Below are 11,654 nucleotides of genomic sequence, written 5' to 3' on the forward strand. Positions count from 1 at the left end.
TTCAACCTTAAACTGTCTATGGTGGAGCTCACCCCATTCCTAAGAAGTCTGTAAAGGGGGTGTGCATAAGTGCAACAGGGTGACTACTGTCTCCTTTATTTGTATTCATTTCCTTTGTTCATGTCCATGTTCATACATATACCTGTTATCTTCTATTTCACAAACCAATAAACAATTAGTTACTAAATAAATGCCCATCACCACCCATTCTGGAAAAGCTAAAGCTTCTCGGTGATTTTAGAAAAGTCCCATGTTGAACACATAATAGCTATAATATTATTTTGTTGTGAGTTATTAGTTTACAAAGTTGCAGGATGTGCTCTTTAATTGCTAATAAATGACCAAATACAAAACATTGAAATATAATTGTTCTAATATAACATAATTTATTCCATCTTTCTAAAGCATTGCACCAAGGTTACATGTTGTAAAACCTGAAAAAGGAGAGAGGGGGGAGAGGGGGAGGGAGAGGGAGAGGGAGAAAGAGATGGATGACTGAGCAACATCAACATTTTCCTTTGAAGTAACATTTTTAATCCAATATGATTATTTGGTTCAGTCAGTTTTCCCAGAAAGGTATTTTTCGGAGTATAAGACGCATCAAGATTTTGAAGAGGCAAATTTTTTTAAAAAAAGTTTTTGCATTCTGCAAACCTCCCAAAAATGGCCCATTTTTCATGAAAACAGGCTCATTTTTTGTCAAAAAGAGCATGCATAGCCTTTAGGAGGCTTGTAGAGTGCTCCTGGGGGCTGGGGGGGGTGAAAACGAGCAAAAATGGGTCATTTTTCACAAAAAATGGCCCGTTTTTTGTCAAAAAAAGGGCATACATAGTCTTTAGGATGCTTATAGATTATAATAATAATAATAATAATAATAATAATAATAATAATAATAATAATAATAATAAATATTTATTTCTTAGCCGCACCCTCTCCCGAAGGACTCGGGGCGGTGTACAACAAAACATAGGAAATAAATATATCGACATACATATAACAAAACATATACCAAGACATATATACGACATATACAAGGAGGAGGTGAACTGATAGATAAAAACAAGTAAAAACACAATGTTTAAAAACCCCTAAATAAATTGAATGCAATTAAAATACCCCAAATAAAAAACCCGTCAGGAGCGATATAGTTGGATCAAAGTTGAGCCAGGCCAGCAACTTGAAAAAGGTGGGTCTTGAGCTTTACACGAAAGGAGCGGAGGTCAGAGGTATTCCTAATATCCGGGGGGAGGTCATTCCACAGGGCTGGGCCCGCCACAGAGAAGGCTCTACTCCTAGGCGCCACCCCTCGACACTGTCTGGTGGACGGCACCTGGAGGAGGCCCTCTCTGTGCGAGCGGATTGGTCGCAGGGATGTATGGGGCAGAATACGATCCCGCAAGTAACTAGGTCCTAAGCCATGGAGCGCTTTAAAGATTGTTATCAAAACCTTGAAACGCACCCGATAGACCACAGGAAGCCAGTGCAGCTCGCGCAGGAATGGTGTCACATGGGAGTACCTAGTACTCCCAATAATTACCCGCACGGCTGCGTTCTGGACCAACTGTAGCCTCCGGGTGCATTTCAAGGGAAGCCCCATGTAGAGAGCGTTACAGTAGTCCAAGCGAGACGTCACCAGCGCATGAGTGACTGTGCGTAAGGCGTCCCGGTCCAGTAGGGGGCGCAATTGGCGCACCAGGTGAACCTGGTGGAACGCCCCCCTTGCCACGGCTGTCACATGGTCATCCATGGACAGCCGGGCATCCAGGAGGACGCCCAAATTGCGCGCCCGCTCCACGGGGGCAAGTTGAATGCCCCCGATGGCCAATGATGGAATTAATTGGCTGAACCGGGGAGCCGGTACCCACAGCCACTCCGTCTTGGAGGGGTTGAGTTTGAGTCGGTTGTCATCCATCCAGATCCGTACGGCTTCCACACACCGGGACATCACTTCGATGGCCTCGTTGGGGTGGTTCGGGGTGGAAAAGTACAGCTGAGTATCATCAGCGTACAGATGGTATCCCACCCCGAAACCACGGATGATCTCACCGGGGATAGGGGGCATAAAAAGCCTATTTTTTGCTCATTTCCCCCCCCCTTAGCCCCCAGGAGCACTCCTGAAGCCTCCTAAAGGCTATGCACGGGGGGGGGGGCAGGGTTTCAGGAGGCTAAAAATGCTGAATTCAATGTATAAGATGCATCCAGATTTTCAGCCTGTTTTTTGAGGCAAAAGGGTGCATCTTATACTCCAAAAATACAATAAAGGAGAACATCCATTTATACTACTGCCAAAACCTAAAAAATTATAGCATTCATATTTGTATATAGTTGGCATGTTTCTTCAAATCTCTGGATCTTATTACTCTAGGTTCATGAACTGATTAGGATAGCAGTCTTCCAGGAATCCTATATATATAAAGATGTGTCAGAAAGCTATAGTTATTATTTAAAAAATATATGTTAGCTAGAAGGTTGGAGAAATGCAAAAGCAATCCTATGAACAATAATTAGGTATATTTGCCATGTTGCTCATATGATGTAATCAGTAATATTAAACTGGCATACAACTGAATAATAATCATATGACCAGCAATCAAGGCCACATATCAGATCTCTCTATATACTGTAGGATTCAGTCTTGCCTTGTGCACTCAATATGCACTTCTTTTTAAAATGTCATTTATATTGCTGATCCTTTCCTCTGAGTGCAATATTTTACATCATCAAAATAGAAAACCCTTAATCTAGTCTTCCAGATGCTTCTATTGTCTTCAAAATCAATCATTATAATTTGCTATTTTGTGAAGCCTGTGCTTTTAATAGTTTCATCTGCCATTTACAGAACCTTCTGTTCATTCATTTCCTCTAACTTGAAAAAGGTTAAACAATCAAAACCTCAGCTTCTTGTATATCAAAATTATTTCTGGATTAACTTGCTCCTGAATTCGTTATTTGAATATTACTAAGAGTGCTATACCCCATTAAAGAGTGCAAACTCCATTAAACTCAATAGGATTTATTTCAAAATAGACATTTACTGTATTTACATATAAGAGATCATATGGGGATATGACCTCATAAAGATCATAATGTTTGGTTTATTATAAATTAATCACACATACAACCTCATACAAATGTCTAGCTAATGTGAACAATGCAGAGGTGGGTTGCTGCCGATTCGGCCCAGATTGTCCAAACTGGTAGTAGCAGTGGTGGGAGGCTCCACCCACCCACCAGCACACTTCTGTGCATGCACAGAAGCACCATGCGTGGGAGCATACGTGGGAGCGCACCCAAACCAGTAGTAACAAAATTGGAAACCCACCACTGGAACAATGCAACATCTAAAACAAGGACTCACAAACAAGGTAATGGCCAGTTCTAAGATTGTTTAACTAATCAATTCCATCCCATTACTGAATGACCACAATTTTGCTTTGGTGAAACTTGATTGCTTACATTAATTCTCTCAACACCACCAATATAAAGACAGCATCAATTATTAAGATACCCAATACTTCAGATTGTATTATATGTGTCTAGACAGACATACAGACCAACCAACAAAATTTTTGGCAATTTTAAGATCTGTGGATTTCAATTTCTAGAATTCTGGGAGTTGAAGTCCATATAGCTTGGTTACTGAGGCTGAGAAACACTGAGATAGCTAGCTAGCTAGATAGATAGATAGATAGATAGATAGATAGATAGATAGATAGATAGATAGATAGATAGATAGATAGATAGATAGATAGATAGATAGATAGATAGATAGATAGATAGATAGATAGATAGATAGATGGTTGGGAGACATAGAGAGAGAGAGAGAGAAAGAGAAAGATAACAGAAATGTGATAAATTTTAGCATACAACATCTCTATCTATTCATCTTATATGTAATTTATTTAAATTTCTAAAATTGCATTAATGTTCAAAACAGGTGCTTCAGAGTGGGAGTTCCAGAGCAGGAGGCTACAATGGAAAATCAAAAGTACTTCTGGGAAGAAAGGGTTGACCAATCACTTTTAATAAACTTTTCGATGCAGTTAGTAGGAGTTGCAAAACTTCGCTTGGGGTCTTGATATTTAAGGTTCACTAATGGAACAAAGTAATATTCTCCAGGCTACACTTTCCAATTAAAACGTTTACAGCTCTTTTTTAAAGTATCAGGATTGCTGTTCGTGAGAAAACCCTTGTCTCGTATCCCGCTTCCTTTTTTTCATTTTATAACTAAGACAAAATTTCACTCATTTCTTCTATTAAATCCAGAATGGAGGGAAAATATTGTGCTCCTTAGATAAGAACCATAGAACAAAGACTACAATGTAAGTAATTTCTGCACTGCATTTTATGCAGCATGCATAGATTGCTCGGTATAGTAATTTCCATTTTTCTGGGATCACAGGAAATCAGTGGCCTTGATTAGGTATTTTGTCAAACAGCTTGTGATAAGGTGACTGACTTGGAAGGGAATTTGACTAGTTCTGCATCTGTGATTTCTGAGAGAAACAGCTAATCAGCTCAGCAGATAAATTTTTGCAGGCCACCTAGGAAGAAATGTCACGCTGGCATGCAGCTTTTGCTTAGATGACTTGGAACATTTCCTAACTTTAATTCACTTTAATCTTTTCTTCTATTTGATTTGGAAGAGCATTCAACCTCAACCCATGTAATTTCTGACTTTATTACTGCATGGGGGGGGGAAATTGATAAACTTAATCATTGCTTATAAAAGAGGCTTGAATTCCGTCGAATCTTAAATGTCAGATAACCTTTTATTAGCAGTGTGTCAGTGGTTGTTGTAGAAATCTCATCTTCTCTTCTTCTCCCCTTTATGATAAAATTCTACCTCAAGTTAGCTCTTGGTATTGTGTTATTTAAATGAGGCATTAATATAATGGAAAGTATTTGCTTGTATCAGCAGGACTATGACCATAAACTTTATAGAGTAATCTGTTGCCATTAATAACTCTTCATGTGTTTCATAGCCAGCAGCATAGGCAGAGACCAGAAATCCTCTAGACTATTAACCTATTGTGAACTATTTGCACAAGTGTTTTGCCAAGTGTCAGGGCACTGGTCAGGTGCCAGGCAATTTGTTCTTTTGGATCTGGACACAATGGGCACGTCAGTGAATAAAGAGATGATAAACTTTATTATCAAGTCAACAGATTTAAAAGCATAATAGAAAAAGCATACATGCCAAGCAAGATGATATCCACTTCTCTTGTCAGGAGCTCCATAAAAATGATAGCACAGATACCCCAAGGACAGCCAACTATATCCAGTGCTAATTTCTATACAGAAGCTGTCAACAAAATATCAGTACTGAGGGGTTCTTGGTGCTCTCTGGGTTTGGTTGTTTCTTGCAGATCAGTGGTGGGATTTTCATTTTTTTAACTACTGGTTCTGTGGGCATGACTTGATGGGCGTCGTGTGGCTTGGTGGGTGTGGTGTGGCTTGGTGGGCATGGTGTGGCTTGGTGGGTGTGGTGTGGCTTGGTGTGCATGGCGTGGCTTGGTGTGCATGGCGTGGCTTGGTGGGCATGGCGTGGCTTGGTGGGCATGGCAGGGGAAGGAAACTGTAAAATCTCCATTCCCACCCCACTCCGGGGGAAGGTCACTGCAAAATCCCCATTCCCCCCCAATCAGCTGGGACTTGGGAGGCAGAGAATAGATGGGGGCAGGGCCAGTCACAGGTGGTATTTACTGGTTCTCCGAATTACTCAAAATTTCCACTACCTGTTCTCCAGAACTGGTCAGAACCTGCTGAATACCACCTCTGTTGCAGATGTTTCATTACCCAACTAGGTAATACCAGTGCCACCATTACCTAGTTGAGTAATGACACATCTGCAAGAAAACCACCAAGAACTCCTCATTTCAACTCTGAGCTACAAATATTCTCCTTTATTAGAACAATAATTCCCAGGTTTTTTTTTCCTTCCAAACCTGGCGTCATGACTTCATGGTACTGCTATAATCAGGAAACTGTAAGAACTGACCTTGTTAAAGTAGGCCATGATTCTGGGATGGGAACTCAAAGCCTGAGACTTTCACAGATTTACACCGATGTGAAGATTCATCCCTCCTTCTTTTTTATTCAATAAACAGAAATAAAATCAAGCAGATTAGCTCAGAATGAGCTCTAAACTTCTAGACTTTTCTTAATACAATAGACAAACCAAAATGTGTTATCAAACTCCTTGAAATAACAATGGTCTTCCACTTTGGCAGGTGAATAGATTTTAAAAAGGATGCAGAAAGGAGGAAGAACTTTGTTTGGAACAAGTAGTTACATGCCCCCTCCTCAACCTGCCCCATACATCCCTTCGGCTGATTCACTTTCACAGAGAGGGACTCCTCCGGGTGCCGTCCACTAGGCAATGCCAGCGGGCGACGCCCAGGAGTAGGGCCTTTTCTGTGATGGGCCCGACCCTCTGGAATGACCTCCCCCCGGACATCAGAACTACCACCGACCTCCGCTCCTTCCGTAAGAAACTTAAAACCCACCTGTTCAATTTAGCCGGCCTGGCCTAATCCCAAATTTTAGTCCCTCAAGTCTGCATTTTTAAATTTGTAGGGGTGCGCTTTTTAGCTGATTTTAACTTTTATTATTTTGTACAGCTGAATTTAGGTTTAATTCGCTTTTAAGGGTATGTAAGGGTGTTTATTTTTTGTATTTGTTTTAATGTGATGCCTGTACACCGCCCCGAGTCCCTTCGGGGAGAGGGGGTGGTCTATAAATTTTGAAAATAAATAAATAATAAATAAACCTCAAAACATAGGCATTTAGTTATTGTATTCTGAAGGAACCTAATTGCTTATTAAAACATTCAGCATATGTTGATTGAGCTTTTTTACTCAAAGCTGACCTCTAATGGAAATATATGACTTCCTTTATTTCTATTATGGGTATGTAATTCATCAAGAATGCCTCCACAGACATTGCAGTATTGATACACTGATTTAGCAGATGAAACACATTGTTCTTTTTTTTCTGTTTCTAACAAGAAACATGAGAGATAGAGAGAGAGAGAGACAGAATGCAGTGCTACATTGTATTGAATTGCATTACATTACATTTATACAGTATGTCAATTCGTATCTTGGTGTATCTTACTTGTTATCCATTACTTGGAAACTCTCACTAGCTATACCATAATATTAAAACATCAGATAATTTTTTTTAAAAAAAAATTTAAATCAGAGGAATGCATGGCACACATCAAGAAGGAAAATAACACAAATTCCTCCCTAAAATACTTTAAACATACCACAGGATCTGACAAAATTGCCAGGCTTTTATGACTTTATGAAAGCTCAGGAGAGTTGGAAACCAACTGTCAGGGGACACACTGTTCACAGGTCTGGAGCAGATATCAAGAAAACACATCTAAATCCCTTAAGATGACAGTGTTTTACCAGGAGTTTTGTCATTCTTTCATATCTTATGGGTCAGGCCAAAACAACAGTATGTCTGATAAGTTACCAGGACCTGAGCTATGAAGGCAGTTTGGGTAGCAACCAACAGCTCCAAAAGTTCATCAGTAGCCAATACAGCATACAGTGCAATGGCATTACATAGATGAGATACAAGGGAACCATAACTATTGTGTAGCTACATATTGGACCTATTGGACCTTCTGACTGGCCTTCAATATAATACAAGCAACTAAAGGGGAGATAAACAACTAGAGCACAGATGCCTGTGAAAGTTTGACTCAGAAAACATATAATTGGTGCACAAGATAGATGGTGAGCCAAGACCCTCCTGGCTATGATTGCCTTCTGCTTCTTGAGCAGCAGCTAAAAGTCCAAGAGAGCCCATGAATTATGTACTGGTTCTACCTGGAGCAGTGCTATCCCACTGAAAATATAAAGTAGGTTAATCACTGTGAGTACAGGTCCTTGAAACTACAGCCAATACCTCTTGCCAAAGTTAAATTAACCATCTTCTTCCTAATCCAGATCATTATAATCTCCATCCACTTGGGCAAGCCCTCTACAGTACATCACCATTTGTTGGCTTGGGATCAAGATGTAAATCTAAGTATCATCTGCATATATTCATACTTGCTTTCATGCTGGTGAAACAATTTTACCTGGTGGCTTCATGTAGATGATGATGATCATGATGATCATGATGATCATGATGATGATCATGATGATGAAGATTTAAACATATATGGTGTATGACTCTCAATGACTCAGGACAACTCCCAACAATAAAGTACAATAAAATCAAAAAAAGATGATGTTTAATAACACAAGGATTCTCTTTTGCCAAAGGGCTTGGTGAAGAGCCAGGTCTTCATAGCTCTTCTAAATAATAGCAGAATGGAACATCTGGATCTGGGAGAGGAATCTTTTTCCAGAGGGCATGATTATTTCATAACCATGAAATAATATAATGCATTGTATCTGTTGTATATCAGGTCATTCTTAAAGGAAACCAAAGGGCAGTATAGAAAAACATAATCATGATACATTCATTCTTGGAGAAGCCACACAGGAGCTGACTATTTGTTTCTGAGTCCAGCTTGAAGTTTTGGTACTTAACTTTAAAATCTTTAAGTGACTGTAAAGCCAAAATCCTGCAGAAGTCTGTGATTTCATACTGTCATTGTATTTTCTGCTTTTCCAATGCCAGTTTTTATGATGATTAAATATGTTTAAACTGAATTGACCCATATTTGTACATTTCTATAATATTAAATGGTTAAATAATATAAATATTGTTCTGACTATGCACGTTTGGGTACAGAGTTATACAGTACTTAGTATTTTAGTGTACCAATACAGCTAAAACAGCATGTTTTGTATTAAAAAAAATTGTCCATTCCTGAAATAAGGATTAAACATTTTAAATTCTAAATGTGGAGATTTTTAGAAAGAAGCCAACAACCATTTGCTGCTATACACTGGGAGAACCTGCAAAATACTCCCCACAATGACTTAAATTCTGTCAAAAAAGGATACAATCCCTATAGAGGCAAAAACATCCCCTCTGTTTTAGGAAAGAATGAACAATTATTTGCCATAATCAAGAGCAGATGAAGGGGTATAGCAGGAGTAATAGTTTAAGGAGACACCTACATCTAAACCACATTTTTGCAACTATACAATTATTGTCAAATATATTATTCACAATCTATTATTGAATAAAATTTATGTTTAATATCATAGCACAAAAAGTAATGAGAACAGATAGGAGTGAAAACATTTTTTTGGGGGGGGGGTGTATCAGCTGGATTATTTTAAAGATTCACACAATGCACTCCACAATTTGTCTATATGGGAGACAAATGAATTTATCCCCTGTGCTTTTACCAAGCATTCAAAACAATCTGTGAGTGCCCCCTGCTGGCCTTGCTATAATATTTTCCCAAACAAGTGTGTTATCTAAGGAAGTAGTCAGACTTTGCTTTTAAACTTGTCGATTTTAAGAAATATTAAACACTACCAAATGAATATGAGTTCATTGTAGTAAAATCTTTACATGATTACATTGGAATAAATGTGATTCTACAGCTGATATCAGCGCACAGGTCGCACAATGTTAATAGTGAGTGTACCAGGAGTGGGATTCACTTACCTTCCTTACCAGTTCGCAAATGTGAGTGGACATGCCTTGTTTGCACATGTGCACTTCCTTCTGTGCATGCGCAGTGCTCATGCATTATGTCAAAGCAGGTGGGCGGAACCTCCCGCAGCCAACCAGAGAGAACTGGCTGAATACCACCTTTGGAGTGAACATGAACTTTACTACATGTTCAGTTCATGAGTCTGAACTTGAAAACCCAAAATGGCTCAGAATAAAATTACCAGAACTTTGAGCCTTTTAATTTTGTTGAGCGTTGAGCTCTGTGATAGATCCTTCTCCCAATAATTGACAGAGAGGCTGTTTCAGCAGTAGTGCTTCCAATATTCTCCTCCGTTAATAGAAATTCACCCCAGTTAGGCAGGGTGCTACTTTTTGTGATTATTTATTATTTGAATTTAGATCCTTTCTGATTATTCTAATACTCAAACTGTCTGACAACCATTTTTTTTAACAAATTACAAAATATAAAATAATATTAACCCAACTGAAAAGAAATACTGAAGTTATTACAACAATTAATAATCAAAAGTCCTGGAAAAGAAAAGGGATTTTTCCTTCTCCCTAAATAGCTAACAGGTAGAAGTTTATGGATTTCCTTAGGGAGAAGGGAGATGCAGAGATGCAGTTGAAAGTCTTTCCCCATATATCCAATCACCAGTTTTTGGCACCAAATATGTTCTTCTTGTGGAACAGCATTCCGTGCGCCTTCGGCATTTAGTCATGCCGGCCACATGACCACGGAGATTTCTTTGAATAGCGCTGGCTCTTCTGCTTTGAAATTGAGATGAGCACCACCCCTAGAGTCGAGAACAACTAGAACATATGTGCAAGGGGAACCTTTATCTTTACCTATGTTCTTCTCCTCCATTTAACTGAAGTAACTGACCAGGTTTGTGGTGGTAGAGATCATCTCATGATAATCAGGCCCAAAGACATGTATGACTTTAACTGTGACAAGTAGGCACCCTTTAGTTAGTATAGATATTTTAGTATAGGCTTCATATTATCCACATAATTTGATTTAGCAGGTGGTTCTGAAGTTAAGTAGATTTGAGTATGGCTAACCATTGGATGGCAACTATCAAGAACTCCTTAGCTTTGGGAAGATTACTAGATGTTGATAGACCATTTGTAATGTTGTTTGTGGTGATCATACTTTATATTAGTTTATTTATTAAGCTAATGTATATTGCACAATATACATTAAAAACACAATACAATAAATAACAACTTAAAGCAATAAACTATGATGCTGTCCTGATAAAAGCTTATATTCATCCACCAATCACCCCATGCCAACTCTACCAACATCTTGACATCTTGATTTCATCTTTTAATTGCTTTCCTGGAGGACAACAGTGTTAGGGCCATCCATAGACTATAGACATAATATTCTGTATTTTATACAGAATGTTGCCTATATTTCAATCTGTAGTCTTATTGACTCTTGACATTAGAAGGTTGACGCAACCATGCTGAGTGTTGGGTTCATCCAATCTTTTCTTAAGCACTTATAAAACAAGCTTTTGTCTTGATTTGAATAGCCTCTTGAGAAGTTCATTGGCAGCAAAAATGAAAGAAGGGATTGTGCAGAAAATTCAATCAAAGAACACCAGCAGAAAGCCTGACTAATCATGGTTTAAAGGAAAAAACAAAATGGATTTGTTTTCTTTGGCATAATGAATTAATGTTAAATCCTCAGATTTGTATATTGCTTCATATCTCACTTAGAAAATAAGAACAGATAGTCCTCGACTTACAAGAGGTTTAGTGACTGTTCAAAGTTATATCATCACTAAAAAAAAGTAACTTGTGACCTTTTTCACACTTATGACCATTGCCGCATCTGCATGGTCAAAAATTAGATGCTTGGCAACTGGTTCATATTTATGACAGTTGTGGTATCCCAGCGTCATATGAGCAACTTTTGTGACCTTCTGACAAGCAAAGTCAATGGGGAAGCCAGATTCACTTAATAACCACACTACTCTCTTAACAACTGCAATGATTCACTTAACAACTGTGGCAAGAAAAGTTGTAAAATGGGACAA

This window comes from Natrix helvetica (assembly GCF_964273705.1).
Source record: "Natrix helvetica genome assembly, chromosome: 1".
In the NCBI taxonomy this organism is placed as follows: Eukaryota; Metazoa; Chordata; class Lepidosauria; order Squamata; family Natricidae; genus Natrix; species Natrix helvetica.